This window comes from Triticum urartu, chromosome 4 (genome assembly GCF_003073215.2).
Source record: "Triticum urartu cultivar G1812 chromosome 4, Tu2.1, whole genome shotgun sequence".
Lineage (NCBI taxonomy): Eukaryota > Viridiplantae > Streptophyta > Magnoliopsida > Poales > Poaceae > Triticum > Triticum urartu.
In genome coordinates this window covers 498,447,200-498,455,470 of record NC_053025.1, presented here as the reverse complement: position 1 = coordinate 498,455,470, position 8,271 = coordinate 498,447,200, and positions in this window count along the sequence as shown.

Genomic DNA, 8,271 nt, shown 5'->3' with positions numbered 1-8,271 from the left:
TCCACACAACAAAATGTGTGGGATGTACATACGAACGTAAACAATTGGGATTCGATGCCTCACCATATCGCACACGAGCTCATTTTGCCCCAGCTTGTAGGGTCGTGTGGGAAGGACCCCCCTATCACCCATAGTCACTTGGCGATGGTTCCAAACACCGTCACAGAAAGGGGTTAAAAACCGTTTGTATAGCAGGTCTCTGCACCAGTGAATGAAGCATGCGACCCCGCCTACCCACCTACGATGACCCCTACACCACCTCCCGCTCAAAGCCTACTCCAACCTCTAATTCCCCGACTCCGATGCCGGCTGAGGGACGCAACAAGTGCTTATGGAATCACCTCTAATGTAATAAAACATTTATTCTCTTTTCAGGTTCGGTAATGTTGAGGTCTAATTTGTACACTTGGTCATTTGTATGCAAAAGGACCTGTAAGTGGGTTAGTTTATGGCAAGATTCAATGAGATTAGATTGTTTTGGATGGCCTTGACTTCTCGGTTTAACGAGTGGAGCAGAGCAAGATGTGGTTGAGATGGAGACTTCAACGATGAAGAAGCACACATGATTGAGAAATTGCACGATTGAGCTTCTCACAACCTCCTCCTCTAGGGTGCTAGTCAATGGCATTACTTATGTGTCTATAGATCATGGTCATGTTCCTGGGAACAAGGACACTGAGGGAGTCCTGGACTAGGGGGTCCTCGGGCGTCCGGACTATGGTACGTGGGCCGGACTGATAGATTGTGAAGATGCAAGACCAAAGACTCCCACCCATGTCCGGACGGGACTCTCCTTGGCGTCCCAATATGAAGATTCCTTTCTCTATAACCGACTTTGTACAAACCTAGTCCCCTCCGGTGTCTATATAAACAAGAGGGCTTAGTCCATAGAGGGACAGAAGAATCATAATCAGATAGGCTAGACTTCTAGGGTTTAGCCATTATGATCTCATGGTAGATCAACTCTTGTAACCCCCATACTCATCAATATTAATCAAGCAGGAAGTAGGGTTTTACCTCCGTCGAGAGGTCCCGAAACTGGGTAAACATTGTGTTCCCTGTCTCCTGTTACCATCAACCTCAGACGCACAGTTCTGGACCCCCTACCCGAGATCCGCCGGTTTTGACACCGACATTGGTGCTTTCATTGAGAGTTCCGCTGTGTTGTCGCCAAGAGGTTCGGTGGCCCCGTCAATCATCCACAACAACATTGTCCAGGGAGAAACCTTCCTCCCTGGACAGATCTTCGTGTTCGGCGGCATCGCACTACAGGCCAACTCGCTTGGCCATATCTAGAGCAGATCGATAGCTATGCCCCTGGCCGTCAGGTCAAATTTGGAAGCTTGAACTACATCGCGGACATCCACAGAGACTTGATCTTCGATGGATTCGATACCACGGCAGTAGCCGCTCCCTATCACCACGATGAACATGGCTTAAATCTGTCCTCAAACTACGCCCAGGAGATAGAACCTGCAACTACTTCGGTTTTAGATCCGGAGCAGGCCACGCCATCCGAGGATGGGAGGCTCAACCCCGCCATGGAGGCTGCAGACTCAGCAGCATTGGAGCCGCACACAGACCCAACCTCAAGTGAGATCTATGTTACTAGAACCTCGGACACGTTTCCGTCTACAGGCTTCAAATCCTGTGCGTCCGCGCATGACGAGCTTGATCTGTCGTCGATCGTTGGATTCAGCTCCGGATCATTGAATTCAGCTCCGCACTCACCTTTAGGCGACATGCTAAACTCATTAAAAACACTCTCCCTAGCGGGGGACACACAACCAAACTATATCCGGTTTGAACTGGAGGCCGATGACGGAGAATTTCGCTTCCCACCCCTTGCCCACTTAATTGCCACTGTTGAAGACCTAACTGACATGCTCGATTACGGCTCCGACAACATCGATGGTATGGACGACGATGCCGGAGAAGAAGAGGCCCAAAACCCGCCATTTACCGGACGCTGTACGGCCACTTCCTCGTATGACATACACATGGTGGATGCACCAAAAGAGAATAGGGGCGATGACAAGGAAGATCCGGTTGAGGATAAACCACCCGAGATACAACCAAAGCGCCATCGTCAGAGCCGCCGCTCTAAGTCACGCCGCAGCAAAGACAGTAACACTGACACAGGAGAAGATAACACTCCGGACGGTGCCGAAGACAATGAAGACCTCGTTTAGCCAACTTCTGAACAAGACGAACGGGAAGATGGGCAAGTTAGCCTTGATAAATTGGCCATACACGAAGACTCGGAGGACAGTAATTACCTTCCGCTCTCCGAGGATGAGGCGAGCCTCGGCACCGAGGATTTCATCGTGCCTGAGGAGCCTCTCGAGCAGGAGCGCTTCAAGCGCCGGCTAATAGCCACTACAAGGAGCCTGAAAAACAAGTAGCAACAGCTTCAAGCTGATCAAGATCTGCTCAATGATAGATGGACTAATGTCCTGGAAGCTGAAGAATACGACCTTAAGCGCCCAACCAAAAGTTACCCGAAGCGCTAACTGCTACCTCAGTTTGATGACGAGGCGTTGGAGCCCGTACCATCATCGCGCAATGCGGCTGACCAACCAGCATGCGGTCGGGATAGAGCAGCAACTCAAGTCACACATAAAGCAGCTCGGGGACACACATATGACCTATGGTAGGACTCAGACGGTAGAGCAGGTCAGAACAGATTAATCTATGAATCACGGGGACGTGCCCCGACACGCGATAACGGCTATCTAGCCGAGCGCAGTAGCCATACTCACGCCCCAGCCGAGAACCACAGACAGACTATATCCGAGCTACGTCGCGATGCGGCCTGATACAGAGGCACCGCTCACCCACTTTGCTTCATTGACGAAGTAATGGAACACGAATTCCCAGAAGGGTTTAAACCCATAAACATCGAATCATATGATGGAACAACGGATCCCGCGGTATGGATTGAGGACTTTCTTCTCCGTATCCACATGGCACACGGAGATGATCTCCACGCCATTAAATATCTACCACTAAAACTAAAAGGACCAGCTCGACACTGGTTAAATAGCCTCCCAGAGAACTCCATTGGCAGCTGGGAAGACCTAGAAGACGCCTTTCACTATAACTTCCAAGGTACATCTGTCCGGCCACCAGATGCCGATGACTTAAGTCACACCATCCAGCAGCCTGGAGAGTCAGCCAGAAAGCTCTGGACTAGGTTCTTAATTAAAAAGAACCAAATTATCGATTGTCCGGACGCCGAAGCCCTCGCGGCCTTCAAACACAGCGTCCGGGATGAATGGCTCGCTCGCCACCTAGGTCAAGAAAAACCAAAATCCATGACAACCCTTACCGCTCTAATGACCCGCTTTTGCGCGGGAGAAGACAGCTGGCTCGCCCGTAGGAGCAGCGGCGCCAGCGATCAGGGCACTTCCAAAGTCTGAGACGGCAACAGAAAGCCACGACGCAATGAACACAAGCGTCGTAATGACGAAATAACGCAAGACACAATGGTTAACGCCGGATTCAGTGGCTCCAAGCCCGGTCAACCAAAAAATCCATCCAAGGCAAATAGAGCCGGACCATCCAACCTGGATAAAATATTGGATTGACCCTGCCAGATTCATGGCACCCCTGATAAACCAGCTACTCATACCAACAAAAGATGTTGGGTCTTCAAACAAGCTGCCAAGCTAAAAGCCAAACACAAGGGGAGGGGGCCGCCCACTGACAGCGATGACGAAGAGACTCGCCAGCCGAATACCGGGGTTCAAAAGCAATTCGCCCCCGAAGTGAAAACAACAAATATGGTATATGCGACGCACACCCCTACAGGGGAGCACATGCGCGCACTATGGGACACATACGCCATAGAGCTGGTTCCCCCAAAAATTAGACATACTCAGGATCGACAGCTCTGATCATCGATCCAGTTGTTGATGGGTTCCATCTTATGAAAGTCCTTATGGACGGCGACAGTAGCCTTAATCTACTGTACCAAGACATTTTCCGCAAAATGGGCATTGATCCTTCTAGAATCAAACCCACCACAACAATCCTCAAGTGGGCCATACCCGACGTAGAAGCTCATTGCACGGGCTCCGTCGCACTAGAAGTCATTTTTGGTTCCCCAAAACAACTTCCGAAGCGAGGGCTTGACCTTTGATATTGCCACGTTCCACAGTGACTATAATGCACTAATGGGACATAACTCTTTTGCTCAATTCAATACGGTCAAACTCTATGCCCCCGTAAAACTTAAAATGCCCGGTCCGCACGGCGTCATAACAATAAATGGAAATACGGGACACTCCGATCGTACAGGCGATCGCACTATGGCCATTACAGCCGAAGCACAAAGCGGCCTCGTCAAGCCGCACAATTGATCGGCCATTAAGCCACTGGTTCCCATTAAATGGAACCAATCTATCTTAGAGCATGATTAGCAGTCCAGCCTCCGTCGTTCGCCTTACAACCACGCAAAGTTTATACCGTGCATGCATAATTATGCACTTAAGATACCCTGGCCATCGGCGGAGGCACAATATGGGCAGTCCTACAAGCACTCCCATTTCCTCCTTTTTATTACTAACTATTCCTTTTTATCTTATCACGGGTGACGTAAAATATTGGTCATCTGACAGACACTTTCAGAGTTCGGCTTCACACACTCACCCCAAGGTTGTTCCTGTTAAAGTAATCCTTTCACCGAGGCAAGGCGACGCAGACGTGCGACAGGAGGTCCAAATAATTTTATAGACCGTACTCTCTATTTTGAGCCTGTAATAATGCCTTCTCCCTTAGCCTTCGAGCACCGGCATGTCAAATAGCCTGGGTCGTGGCATTATTATTTTTAAAATGGCAATTGACATATCGATCAGATCCCAGCGAACATAATTCATACCCAGTATTCGCTTTTTCCTGAAAAAGCTGAATTTCTCCGATTGTTTCACACTCGCACCTCGGCACGGGTTGCCAGGGGTTCGATATGCACCCTGGCACGGGTTGCTAGGGGCTCGATATGGGAACAAATGAATTGCTCACAAGTCCGAACAGCTTTATAACACACTTCGGCGTCGTGAGTTTGGCCTTATATGCATCAGCTCCGAATCATGTCTTTGGTCAATAGTTGGGTTGCCCGGCTCCTGTGCTTACTACCTTACGTTCCGCTATATCAGCTAGGGTAGTAAAGGGAGAACTACTGCGATTGTGTCCCGGTTTATCCGGATGAGCACCTCAGTAGAGAAAGCCGAAAACTGACTGTCATGATGCGACGAGAGCTGGTCAACCACTCGATGCTTTAATAGAATCTTTCGTGATTCCTCCCATATTGCACGAAGGACCGTTCTTCTAGTCACTCATGTAACGCACCATATTCGGATAACCGCGTACATACCAGGGGCTATATCATAGACCCACCATCAAACTACTATGGCTAAGTGAAAGTACTAAAGCCCTATAGTCCGATTGCCTAGTTCGCCGCATTGACACCTCCTTCACGGACCAAGACGTTGGATGAAGAGTGTTCATATACTTTTCCGAGCACCCCCATATTTTATGCGAGGGGGCTGAAGCCGACGACTGGAAAACTTTCAGATTATACAAAAATGGCCGCATAGGACGAGCCATAATTTCTAGGTATAATCTTAAATATATATATATATATAATATTGTTTTTACAATGTTAACACACTTCACTCGAACATCATCTCTTTCGTGCACTGACCCTCTATCAAGCGGGCACCCTCTAAGACATCCTCAAAATAATACTCTGGCGTGTGATGCTCGTTGCCCTTGGGTGGACTTTTCGCTGCAACATCGGTGGCCTTCATCTTCGCCCAGTACATCTTCACACGGGCAAGGGCCATCTGTGCACCTTCAATGCACGTGGACCGCTTAACAGCGTCGATACGCGGCACCGCATCACCTAGGCATCATACCAAACCGAAATAACTCTTCAGAATTGGCTCATTTGGTCACAGCCGGACTACGACGTCCTTCATGGCAGAGCTGGATATCTTGTGGAGCTCGGCCCACTGGGCCATTTGTTTGTTCAGTAACAGTGGGTGCTTCGGCGTACCCAATTGTGACCAAAACAGCTTCTCCATTGCATGCCCTTCCTGCACTTCGTAAAATTGCGCCCCATCGGAGGCACTCTTCGGCAAGTTCAAAAAGGAGCCTGTAGAGCTCCACATTTGATTAAGTGAGGCATACTTCAGATCGCCAAACTTAGTTTGTAATAAGAAAGGCTTACCGGTCGCTATCTCCCTAGCTTGCCGGATCTCTTCCCGAGCCGCTCTAGACTCGGATCGTGCTTCTCTTGCCTCTTGTAATGCCTTGTCAAGATCGGCTGCTTTAGCCTTGTTATCCTTCTCTAGGAGTTCACAACGGACAATGGCTTCCTTTAGCTCACTCTCCATAGTGGCCATTCTATCCTCACACTGGCGCTGCGCGGCTTGTCCGGCTTCTAATTCATCAGCTGCCTTCTTGGCAGCCACATTGCTTATCCGGGCTTGCTCCTTGGCTCGAGCAAGCTCAGCCCGCAGGGTCTCCACCGCGGCAGAATTATTTGCAGATACACATGTCTCAGAAAATAATTCTAGCGTCGTGCCTGTGTTGCTATACATACTCTAACACATACCTTGCGCCTCGTCAAGTCGCCTATTAATAAGTGTGATGTCATCATTCACCACATTAAGCTTATGCTCCAAACTTGCAACCTCCATAGTGTGGGCAGTCGTCATGGAGGTAACAGCCTGTGTTTCCAATCATTAGATTGTTGCCTGAGAACATCTTTTTCGATCCTTTGATTGCCTACCTTTGGGTGCCAACTAGAGTCTCAGGGGCTACTATCTATACACAGGTGCATTTTTGCGTAAGCACAATCGAAAATATAACATTACATACCTCAAAGCCTCTTAGTAGGCCCATGAAGGCTTCATTCAAACTGCTTTTCACGGACATAATCCTCTCAACCACTTTACCCATCAAGGTACGATGATCATCTGAAATTGACGAATATCGTACCATGTCCGTCAGGGTATCCGGCGCATCCAGATTCCTGGAAGCAGCTATGGAAGTATGGACTCCTTTCGACAGGGTATGTTTACTCGACCCTAGAGTCGTCTCCGGCTGTAAACCAGATAGTCTGGAGCCTTTATTATTGACCCTTGTACGGACCACACACTTTGGACTTTGGGCGGCAGAAGTTTCACCTTGGGGCGCTGGCTCTATTATCCCCCGATCAAGCGAGACCCTCCGGGACGACACCTCGACGTCGTCCACCCCGTGGAGCGAGGAAGCTTGTGGAGGCGTTTCGCTTTCCATCATCTCGGGTAAAAGGTCCCTCAAAGAGGAGGATTGTTGAGGAAAACTGTGTGCCGGACTGCAAAACGCATATTCTAGATGTTACCTTTGCAAAAACAAAAGGAATGGGGTATGTTTAAAATATCTTTGTTCACTTATGCTTCGGCTGGAGGCTTGTCCTTACGAGGGGAATGTGCGACAGCAACACCTTCCGAGCCTGAACCAATTGACAGGGGCGTTTTGCCCCGCTTAGGAGAGCCCTTACCTCCCAACACTCGGAGGCGGCCCTTTTCTTACCATAGAAAGAAGGGATGTCAGCTTCTCCTTCCCTTTTGTCTTCGGAAGAGGGAGCCCTAGTCTCCCCGGACACAGTGCATCTTATTATGAGAAGTGTATCTATGCTGTGTTCGAGAATGGAATGCTTACAGAAGTATCCGGATGGTTGCAGTCAAGGCCGATATCCTCTGTAGTATCCGGCCACTGTTTTCGTTTCTTGAAAAATAACTTCCACATTCCTCTGTGCGTCGCACGAAGAAGTGCTGAAGGGTTCGCGGTCCCTCTGGATTAAACTCGCACATACGGAGAGGCCGTCTTTTGCATGGGTGGAACCAGCGGACTAGCATTACTTGAATCACGTCGAGGAGTTCGGTGTTCTTCTCAAGGAGACTCCGGATGTGGCTCTGTAGAGTCTACACCTCATCGGTTGATCCCAGTCCAACCCCTTATTGACCCACGATGTGAGTTGAATCGGAGGACCAGATCGGAACGCAGGTGTGGCCGCCCATTTGGTCCCACGGGGTTCAGTGATGTAAAACCACTCCCGCTGCCATAAGTCGGAAGATTCCTTGAAGGATCCTTTTAGCCAGGGAGCATTGATAAGTTTGCCCACTATAGCACCACCACACTCTGCTTGTCCCCGTTGACTACCCTCGGCTTTATATTAAAGGTCTTAAGCCATAAGCCAAAGTGTGGGGGAATATGGAGGAA